At 37.3% G+C, this 11,526-nt stretch overlaps 1 long non-coding RNA gene across 1 annotated transcript; it reads left to right on the top strand.

Annotated features, from left to right (window-relative positions):
- Positions 1–2,066: 2,066 nt before the first annotated feature.
- Positions 2,067–8,656, top strand: LOC111928402 (uncharacterized). Its single transcript, XR_002864096.2, has 4 exons — positions 2,067–2,194; positions 3,382–3,486; positions 6,019–6,173; positions 7,911–8,656. It is a non-coding gene; the product is annotated as an uncharacterized LOC111928402 (long non-coding RNA).
- Positions 8,657–11,526: the final 2,870 nt, after the last annotated feature.

Genomic DNA, 11,526 nt, shown 5'->3' with positions numbered 1-11,526 from the left:
AGTGTGCCCCTCTCTGACTTTTGAATTTCTTTTGCATGTAGCATTATGCTCCCTTCACTGAGATCGTATCAGGTTCTCTGCTGTGTAAATTGGCATATCTATGCAGCACTTGGAGGCTCTCTGCCAGTTTACACTGAGACTCTACCCCTAAACAATTATACTCAGCAGTACCAAAAAAACACTTATATAAACAGAAAATGTAGGAGAACATTTGGGCCAAAATCCCATTTCCTTCAGATGCTTAAATTGGAGAAATTACTAGGAAACAAGGACATAGAAAGGAAGCTGAGGGGAGAACTCAGGGCACAGTCAGCCTGTTCCCTCAGTAATCAGCATAAGAAATAACAATATAAATCCCTTGCTGTCAGTTCCATCAGCAAGAAATAAACAGGAATGAGTAAGTCAGATGGTACTTAAAATAAAAGTATTATCTCTGAGTTTTTCTCTATTTCTCAACTTGGTTGTAAATCCTATAACCCTGCAGATACTGTTCTTGACAGAAAGGTAAACACTGATATGAACATTTTGCCATTATTCTGCAAAAAAAAAGGGACAAAAATGTCAGCAACTGCATTATTGTGCAGCTAGCACAACATTCTTGAAGATGGTGAACCAGAATAGAAGAAGCCATGAAACAGATCTGTGTGTGAATCCATTAAATGGAGGTTATGACATCTGACCTTTTGTCTGAATGTCCTGGATTTGCTGGTTTGCAAAGCCCTGGTTATCGAGGACATGATGCAGAACAGCTCTGCTTTTCTGATCACTAGCCAAATTCTGCTCATCTCAGTCAGGCAAATTGCCCTCCTAACTTCAGCAGCTATATCAGTGTGGTTATTGTGGGAAAGCTTTGCTTTCAGCACTAACTGGGTCTTGAGCAAAATTTGACTTTTGTAGTCAGGGAACAGGAAATGGTTCTGCGCAAATATTTACCAGTGCTAGTAACTATGAATTTCACATTTACAATTACACTGATGTCTGCCTGGGGCACAGTGAATCATGCCTTTTCCTAACAGAATTATTTATCCTATAAATATTTGTTGTAAAAGAATGGCACACTATGCAAGGCAACAAAAAAATGTAATTTCATTACTTTAATTAGGAGAAGTTCTCCAATTGACTTTAGACCTTGATAATCCTATAAGAACTATCAGAAATCCTCTTACCCACTTTACACTATGTCTGTTTGGTAATGTTTAAATAAAGCTGTAATTCAGAGAAATGCTTCCCCTTGTTAAAGTGTCAATAAAGTCTTTATTGTTTAACAAAACTTCTGGTAGAATGTCTTGTGCTTCATTTGCAACTATTTTCTATCCAAAAAAAAAAAAAAAACCAAAAAAAAAACCAGAAAAAAAGGTCCTGGCTCTCTTACATTTTCCTTTTTTTTCTATAATATTCTGCATAAATCTAAATTGTACCTGGTGGCAAATTTTTGTGTGTGCCTGTGTACATCTGCACACTGCAGATCAAGCCATCATACCACAGCCAGGTTCTTCTTAAAGATATGACCTTGAGTTTACCCTATCTTTACCTTTTGCTGTTGCTTATGGATTTTTTCTCTTTAATCTTCAGTCTAGTTATTCATTTCCAGTTTTGTGGCCATCCCGAGGTACAAAGACACCAGAATATATACTTTCATTCAGGCTTCATTTTTATTCGGACTTATTTTCTAATGAAGAAAAGCCACACAATCAAGATAGCAGTGACAGAAGAATGATAATCTATGTGATCCAATAGACAGCAAATTGAGAGAGAACTGAATTTGCCTATCTCTAAATGTATATTCTCCCATCCAAAAATAGCTGTGAGTTAATAAATCACACTTACAGATGTCTTTGTTATCTTGTAGTGAAAATAATCAGAACTGTATTGCAATTTTGATACAATTCCTTCTAGAAATTGAATTATGCACTTGGACTCTCTGATTTCCTTATCTCTGTCAAAGAGATAAAGCTGTCACTAGTTTGGCTCTGCAGTCCCAGTACCTGCCAGGCTGAGAAGTGGGAGGAATGCCAAACCATGGGTTCTGCAGCAGCCAAGATACACCAAGAGAGCTGATCCTTTCCTGTGAGCACTCCTTTGGAAAAGACAAAGTCCTTCCTCCAGTGTGTGGAGTCTGAAAGCAATCTGGACCTCTGCAGATGTGAAAAGTGAAGAGGAAAATGACTCATTCAGATCTGGACCTCAGTGAAAGGTAATAACAGCATATACACGAGCTGGGGTTTGAAATCAGGTGGATATAGATGAGTGTCACCTGTCATGAGTGAGACTCTCTTATGTGAAAATGATACACTGGCGAAATCAGCTGAATAAAGGAATTTAAGACAAAATAATGAAGTTACAGCTTCAGGTCAATTGTATACAGGCAAGCAGCCACCTCAGGAAGGGACTGTGTTGCCATGAGGTCAAATACATTAGCCCTGTGCAAAAGGTAGCAGAATTACTGCACATTTCTTTGCTCATGAAATAATCCTACAACTTCATTTTCTCATTGGATAGTTTGGCTTCCTAAAGCAATCAATTTTAATGTCTAAATGTAAGAGCAACTTTTCAATTCCTTATCTTACCCCACATTTTCATATTACTTATTTCTGTGCTTTACTTATTTTTAAAAATTTTAGTCTGGAATGAATTTCAGAAGAAAGCATTTTTTCTAAGTTTTGTACTTTATTTGGTTTCCTATTTCTGACTAGCTGTATGGATGAAGGTCTATGAAAGCAGTTCTGATGATATGCATGAGAAATTTAGGAAAATTAGAAATTTAGGCTTGTAGTTAAACTTAGGCAACAAACACACAGAGTATTAAGGTGAATATTACATGGTCAAAACTCTGAGACACATGCACTGAGCTTAATCTGAGAAAGTGTGGTTGTAACTAGTTGTGATTTTCCAAAGCCAATATAATAAAAATACAACGGCTGAAGTTTATGGATGCAGGTACATCTTGCAGGGAAAGTCATCTCCAAGCTGTTAGCTTTCCACAGCCAGAATTTTCCTGAAACCCCCAGGAGAGGTCTGCCTGACCTGACTAATCAACAGCGCTGGCACCTCGACTTGCATTGGCACAGATACTGAAGAAAGTAGTAAAGGAGATGAGAATATCAGGAAGAAGAAGGAAAAGACTATTGAAGAAATAAAATCAGTATTTTGCATGAAATTCTATTGGTTGCACAGCTTTTCTATATCCACGAGGGAGATGTAAAAAGCAGATATACAATTCATGACTGACAGTGCTTTCATTAATAATGCAAATGGATAAGCTATGAGCAAAATATCTGTGAGGCCTTCAGGCAAAACAGTAACAAGTATCAAGTCGGTGCTTTTTATTTATTAAAATAAAATATATTAAATCTCCCTTCCTGCTGTGTTTCTTGCCTGCAGGATGGAGTGTGATGAAGGAGTCCTTTGGAACACAGGTTCATTTATGCAGCCCTGGTCTGTGTGAGTCAGACAAGTGGGAGACTTACAGCAAAACAAGATCTCCAGGTACATATGGTTTTGGGAATTTTCTATTCTACTTGGTTAGAATTAGTATCAAACAAATAAGAAAGCTATGGAGAACCACTGAGCAGTTCCTGATCTGCTTTCCAAGAGGTAAATTCCTTCCTCTCTGGTAAGTCTTGAACCAATACAAATTTTTAATTGTTTTATGTCATGTTATGAAAAAATCAATCTGTTCTTATATAAATCAGGTCAAAAATACGGTTTCAGGTTCTGAATGCTCACCTTTTTTTTTTGTTTTCCTTATATTTTGTTCATGGGAAGAGTAATGTAGCCTTCTAGACTATCAGTAATCTGTCATGATAATTAACATGTCATATTCATTTAATAAGCAGTACCTCTATTTTAAATTATTTTTTGTTATGAAAGAGAAAGGAAATATTCCTGGGCTTGCTTTCTTGTCTGGCATACATGCTAGGGAAGAAATGGTCTGGTTTTCAATTTTCTCTCTGTTTCTTTAAGGGGCAAACGTAAATGCATGTCCAAAACACTTTACTGCTTGTAAAGTCCTTCTGTATTTTAATGCACCTCAGTATGACAAAATAAGAGGATATCTTTAAGTTTAGTAAGTCTCCTTTTCCTGTGTACTTTAATTTATTTTTCAGGCTTTTCAAAGTGACTGTGTGGCGCTCTATACATTGTGAAAAAAAAACCCTCTAGAAATGCTAGTCATGTCTCAAGTGAGAATAATTGGCCCTGACAGAGAGGAAAGTAGTAATTGGAATGAGAGTTGTTTAAATAACAGTTTAAATTTTCTTTCCTTACTTTCCCGATTATATGCACTATAAAGCAGGATTTCTTTGCCTTAGGTGTTTCACAGAGTCGTTTCTGTATGCAGCATGTCCACAAGTATAACTCAAGTAATAAGCCTGGCTATAATTTGGACTAGACTTTGAGTTTAGCTCCCTTACATACAAATACACTATTCAATTGGTATTAACACTCTATCATCAAAATATTCAGTAGGCTGTAGCAGGACAGGCTAATTGCATCCTCTAATTCTTCTAAGTTATCATTATTTCTTCATTCTGAATGGTTAAATGGAAATTCAGATGCAACATGGAGGAAAAACATGCTTACAAACTTGAGCTATGAATATACTTCATGTTCTGCTAAACACTCTCCTCACTGTTAATATCTAAGGAAGAGTAAAGTAACTGTCTTTTAGCCTTTCCTCTATGTGATTTCTGTTTTGGTTTGTTTTGGTTTTTCAACATAGGTTTGCTCAGAGCTCTGCAGAGCGGGTGTTTTAAAAAGCTTTGGAGTATGTCAAGTTTTAGTACAGTAACATGACTGAGATTATTTTCCTATTGAGCACATCTGTCTCCAGCAGCCCCCATCTAAATAGTAGTGAGGGTCTGTGTGGTCACATCTGCCCTACTTCAAAATATTTATGGCAAATATAAATCAAGGCAGGGATGGACTTGAGAACCTGGAAGGATCAAGTGGCATCTGCAATGGAACAAATGAAATCTAAATGTGTTTTAATTTGCAGAATAATATGTGAAGAATATTGAACGAGCTTGGTAATTCCCTACTGCAGCTTTAATGGACACAGCCAGAATGCATTAGCCCTGTTAATTTCAGGGATCACTTGTCTTTCCAACAACCTTTGATGTTTGTTTCCTGACCTTTATCTAAAACATTTAAAGTGTCTTAGATGAGTTGAGTTCGGTATTTGTTTTACCCTTCTACTCCTTTTTTCCTTTTTTGTGTGTTTGTTTTTTTTAACTTCTTTTTTGTTGCTGTTGTGTTGGTTGTTTTTTCTAAAAAGGAAACAAACTCATAGGTGAAATTTGACTTCATTAATGTGAGTGATAAACTTCTACTGAATTCCATACCGAAGAATTTAACTCTTCTCAAGCAGTGGCTTGTCCACTTTTGAATAGTGGTCTAAACTGTCTGAAATTCAGGATTCAGAATAATTTGAATTATTAATGCTGTTTGAGCTGTAAAAACAAAAATTATAATCCTGTATAATAGTTTATAATTCATGAGACCATTTTCTGTTGCATCCATTTGAGTAAAAAAATCTGGACTCTTAGCAGATTTGTCTGCATGAAAAATAAACTACCCAGGAGTTTAATAATGCAGAGATAAAAAGATGAGATCAGTTTCTTCAGCTCATCAATATTTACACATTTCCCTGTATACCTTTTATAATATAGATATTGTGACATCAGGTCCAGGTGTTTTCCACCTGAATTTTTTAAGTGTTTGCAAATATATTCATTATTATTTTAATAGTGAGCTACATAAAAATATTTATATGCGGAAATTGTTAAACTCTGTTTGCACTTAACAATTCTGAATAATATTGAAACTAACAATAGGCAGAATGTAAAGATTTTGTGGAAATTTCTGACTTCAGTAGCAAAATGAAAATTTTAAAAGTTTTTCAAAAAAAATTTTAAAACCTTTTCAGTTTCATTTTAATTTCTCTTCAGGTATATCAGTGAAATGCCTTACAAGAGATTTAATTCAGATGCTGGTATATTTTTCTCTCTGACGAATCAGGCCTCTCCTGCTGAATGTCCATGAGACACCAATGGCTTTTGGTACTTGCACATTCTGTGCCTGCATCCTCATCCAGTGCAAGACAAGCACAAGAAGCACTCTGACTGTATTTGCTGTGAGCTTCAGCCTCTCAAGAACATCACGATACCATTTGTGTAAGAACTGGCAGTAGTTTTAAGTAAATTTGAAAGCCAAAGAGCTTTCATGCACAAGGACAAAATTGGGGTTTCATCAGACTGATTCTAGTCTGGCTTCAATATGCCCGGCCCTTCAGTATTGCAGATCAAGAGTTCAAGTATAAAATGACACTATGTTTTAAATAGGTAGTTTCAGTGTAAGCAGCAGCTGTAAGTGCAAAAAGCAATGATATTGCCATCACACCCCTAACAGTCAAAACTGTTTGGAAATCTCATTTGTTTTTCATTAGTTACCGCAACAGTTTGAATAAAATCCTGTTCAATCTCAGAAAAGAGTACTTTGGAAATGTTAGTCTGTTATTCTTTAAACAAAGTTCAGCAGCTATTAACAGAGTACTTGTTTATGATCTTCTATAAATATTATGTTTCTGTACTTCTTTGAAAATGTGGACTTTTTAATTTCATTTTTATTTTAGTAAAAACTGTAAAATTATGACTCACCAGCTGCAGAGTGCCAAGACAGGATATTTCCCAATATATGGGGCAAACAACATTTTTATGTATTTTTGTTACCAATCATATAAAACCCAGCTTATTTTTATAAATGGCTTCATAGGCCTACACCATAAAAGTTGCGTATAATTTTATCCCAGTTTTCAGGGGTTTGGTGCCCATTACCTAGGAAATGTAAACTCTCACGTTCCTGAGCAAAGTCGACATTGCAGTGATCAACAAAACCCACTCATTTTCATGCAGAAGTGGCCACCTTTCTTCTACTCAGCCAAGATCTCACAACCCAGACAGAAAGTTGAACTGGACAAAAAAAAAGGAGCAATGCTGCTATGAAGTTGCAGTACAACAGCTTAAAAGGAAATTGCAAAATTAGCAAGGGGTGAGTGGCGATATTTTTTCCTAATTCCTGAATGCTTGTGGCATAGCCACACTGATATCACCACTTACCTGCAAGCCATCTAGAAAAAGTCATAACTTGAATTAATGAAGGGAGCAAGCTTCCATTACATTACGATGGCTATAAAGCCTGCTGCAATAATACCTAAGTGGTTTTACCTCCAGAGCACTGAATGTGCCTGACCAAAAGGACTTCTATTGAGCTATTTGTATAATTAACATGGAGACGTTAGTGAGTAGTTTAATTCCCAGATGTATATTTTATAATAGCTTAACCTTCTCCCTTATGGCTGCTGCTATTAAAAGCAGTAGATTTAAGTCTTAAATCCAAATTGATTGAGTTGTGGTACTGCTTTTACTTGTATCTAAACCTTTCAGTGGCTTTTCTCAAAACTGAGTCTAGGTTTAGGACATACTAATGGATTCTAGTTTCACATAACACCTTTCTTTTTATCACTTCTTGAATTGTTTTATTTTTAAACCAGGGCTAGATCCATGCCTGTTAATTGGAAAAAAACCCCAAACAAACCCTCATGTAAGATTTTGTCTCAAAGAACAAGGAATCAGTTTGAAGTTTGAAGTTATGTTTTTTCTTTCCAAGTGGTTGCAAGGCATAATATGAAAACCCCAAATCTAACCTGAGTAGAAGGCAAATTAAATAACTAGGAAGTTTTTTCTTAAAGGCTAAGAGCCTGAGGAATAAACAGGAAAAACTGTAAGAGTGGTAAACAAACTCAGAGGAGAGGAGGTTAAGTAACTAAGCAAAGCGTGAATGTGCGATTTATGTTGGGGGAAAGAAAAGAGGCTTATTTTAAAAGCTGATTGACTTTTTATTATCTGTTGTAGGAAAATCGTTCCATGGGTCTGAAGAGGAGGCATTTATGAAAAAAGACACTTTCAAGTACAGTCAGATGTGCAACAACTCCCACATGCAGAAGAGGAATTCATCTTCAGCAGGCAATTAACAGCAGGGGCCAATAAGTTGCAAAGAGTGATTTAGAAATTTGGCTTGGGGCTTAGCCAAAGGGAATCAAGTTATGGGAAGGTAGGATGACTGCTAAAGACTTAAGGTTTTTAAGAGCCAGTATCTGATCAAAGGAACATAAGGACTGGGAAAATGTCAGGATCTTGGATAGTCTTAGTAAAACAAAGGAGAGTGGATTAGTCTTGAAGACCCTTGACACTAAGTCACAAAAGTTTATGAAAGGAGGGACTAAGATCAACATTACTTGCGACCTCTGTCTGCTGTTCCTTAGCTTTGCACCTCCATAAGGAGCCTGGCTCCTTCTCCCTGGTGGTATTTTGGGTACTGTGTGCTGCTCTTGGGTCCCCCTGGCTGAACAAGCCCAACTCTCAGGTCAAGTGCTCCTGCTCCAGTGCCCTCCCATCGTGGATGTCTTTTCCTGAGCACATCCTGGGGATTCCTTTCTTGTATTGAACCATTACTGAAATCAACACTGGGGCTCAACCTGATGAGCACTGACTGAACAGGGATAATCCTTTTGCTCACCGTGGTCCTGCTGATAAATTCCTGTATATTTTTGGCATTCCTGCTCTTGTACATCTGCTGCCTTCCAGGACTCCCAGTTGTTGTTTTTTTTAGCAGGACTGCTCCCCAGCCAGTCAAACCTCAGCCTGTCCTGGTGCAGGGGTGCCAGTCCCACTCACATGCAGAATGTTGTGTTTGTCCTGGCTGAATTTTATGAAGTTCTTGTCCAGAAGCCATTCCCCTACCCTGGCTGGGTCCCTCTGAGCAGCAGCACTGCCTTTGAGCATCTTGCCTGCTCATGCCTCCATCTGCTGATATCTAAGGGCACATTCAGCCTCCTCCTACTCATCAGCATTGAGATACAGTGGGGGAAAGGATAAGGCAGAGAGCACTGCATACACAGCAATTGAGAGACTGGAGCTCTTACTCTAAAGATACCTTAGATAAAATATGTTCTAAAAAGCAACTATATCCTGAAATTATCTAAAATTATGTTTGATGTGAGAAGTTTTTAAAGCTCCACATTCAGTTGGATTGTATAGTGTGCTGGCTATGTGCTGGCTACAAGGATCAGGATAAACAAAGTTAATTTACTTCTGAGACAAAAATAGTACTGTGACATCCTTCTGGTTTGCAGGATACAGTATTCACCTAAATCTGTTAGATCTGTCATAAATTATCTTTTCAAACAGCAACGGGGTATTGCTGTATTTGGCAGCCCTTCTCCTGTGATGCTGGGATGTCATTCTCAGGCCAGGCGTGGCAGGGCCACAGGCTTTGAGAAGTACAGAAGTTATAATTCTGACTTTTTTCTTTTGCAGAGATTAAAACAAAATAGAACAAAACAAGACAGGATGTGAAAGGAATGATGTCTAGGTACAAAACCAAAATGAAATTAAAAGACCTCTTTGCAGTTCATGAGGTGACTCTTTGCAGGCTCTCAGTAATTTATGGTTATTCCACTGTACTTTATAAGATTAGTTCAATTTACAATAGGCTGCAGTGCTTGACTCTCACTCTGGATAATCTGACAGCCAGCTCTGGGACTAATCTTGGTGTGACAGCAAATTAAATGGTTCTTTTCTTTCACTGTTCTTTTTTTCCCTCCTTTTTTCCTGTTGGGTTAAGTTACAGTGCTGTCATTTTAATGGTGCTCGAGATTACTACCTAGGCACATGATGTTACTGGAGTTTTTCGACTGTTTTATATTTCCCAGCTTCACTTTATCTATTAAACACTCCTATAATCATTTTTCTTAAAAGTGAGTTTCCAAAGTAAAAATAAAATTTGAATTAGTGAGAGCATGTAAAATCTGCTTAAAATCATTTTCTGAATTCAAAAGCACATTTCTATTGAGGTAGCTTGAATTTGTTATTCAGACTTTTGAACAGCAACAGCAACAGTTGAAGTGAGGTCAGGTGAAATTCACTGTGCATTGGCAAGGAGATTCATTCCTTAGCATCACTTAGTCACATGGAATAAAGTGTTTCATTTTAATGACATTTATATCAGAACAGGTTATAACAGCTATGTCTAACCAGGTGATTGAATTCTGCTGTGTGATTCAATGCAAAACATGTCACAAAACATGGAAAACAAATGTCTCATATGTGAAACAATCAGCTAAAAACAACAGTTCATAGCTGAACCCAGACAGGAAAATTTAGCACTTGAACACAAAATTTATATATGAAGGACTAAAACTATAAGTGAATCTTTTAGGCAACATACATATGTATTACTATTCAACTTTCAGGTACCATCCCTGTGAATACCCTTCATGTAAGTCCCTCTTTACACAATCTGAAGTATCTATTAATAGGGAGCCTTGAGTCCTGCTTTTCTGAAGGAATCTTCCTCTACCGCTTTGGAAAGCCAAGAGTTGCTCAGTGTCCATTTCAAGCATATACTGTATTAATAGTTTTCTTTCCCTCACCTTGCTTGCCACAGTCCCCAGTTCAACAGATATATTGGAATGGCTCCTGAGTCTGGTGGCTGCTGAGGCACTTTGCTCTCCACAGGTGCTGTATGATGAAGTTTAAATATGTCTGCTTGGTGAGAGGGTGCCTGAGGCTTTCTAACAAAGCTCAGTATCCCTCCCTCTAAATCCCTGTTCTCAACCGAGTGCTTTCCCTTGCCCTTGTTTTTATAAACTACTTTTAAATCCTGCTACAAGTTATCTAGTAATAAATGCCGAATGGCCCACATATGGTAGACTTCTTGTTTTTGTTTTTCTACTTAATATTTACTGAATACTTGAGGTATGTATGGTTTAAGAGGTTTATATTGTATGTGGCATAGTTTAAGCAGTAGTGGTAGTTTCCAAGCTGTTAGAGAAGGATGTTCTGTTTGATCAAGAACATCTGTTTGTTCGCCAGCTGTGCAGCTCAGTCATCCAGAAACCCTGGTTCAACTCATCTTCCTCAGGAGAATTAAAAATGGAGAATCAGAAAGACAAAGGAGGAAGTACAATCTGCTTGGAGAAGATCCTAAACTAGAAAAAGGTTTCTAGATTCTAAGATGAGGAAAATATTGTGACCATTCTAGCTATTGCCCTGCTGCTTTGTGATTGGAGGCTAAATCTCACCATAAATTGAGAAACAAGTTATTGTTTATTTTGTTATATGTTTATTTTGTGCAGGCATACTTACCCTTCTAAATAATGCCTCTGAGGTTCAAGGAAGTGACATGTTGGTGGTTCTATCTCAGACTACACAAACCAAACAATTTCCAGTGGAAAATGCATGTTCATGAATGGTGGCTGTTATTCTAACTGAGGAGCCTCTGCCTCCAATTATTTCTTCAGTTTAGTTAGAAAAGCATTTCTTTCTCAGACCTGTGAGCTGCACCCATGATAGAACAAATGCCTTAGGAACAAGTCTCTTTCCACTAGTTTGAAATGTCAAATTTTAAAAGTGGAATTCCTCCCTGAGGAGAGCCTTAATCTGTGAGTTAATGGATATTCTGAGGGGG

The sequence above is a fragment of the Cyanistes caeruleus genome, chromosome 5 (assembly GCF_971803275.1).
Source record: "Cyanistes caeruleus chromosome 5, bCyaCae1.hap1.1, whole genome shotgun sequence".
In the NCBI taxonomy this organism is placed as follows: Eukaryota; Metazoa; Chordata; class Aves; order Passeriformes; family Paridae; genus Cyanistes; species Cyanistes caeruleus.
This window is presented reverse-complemented; position numbering and strand designations above follow the sequence as displayed.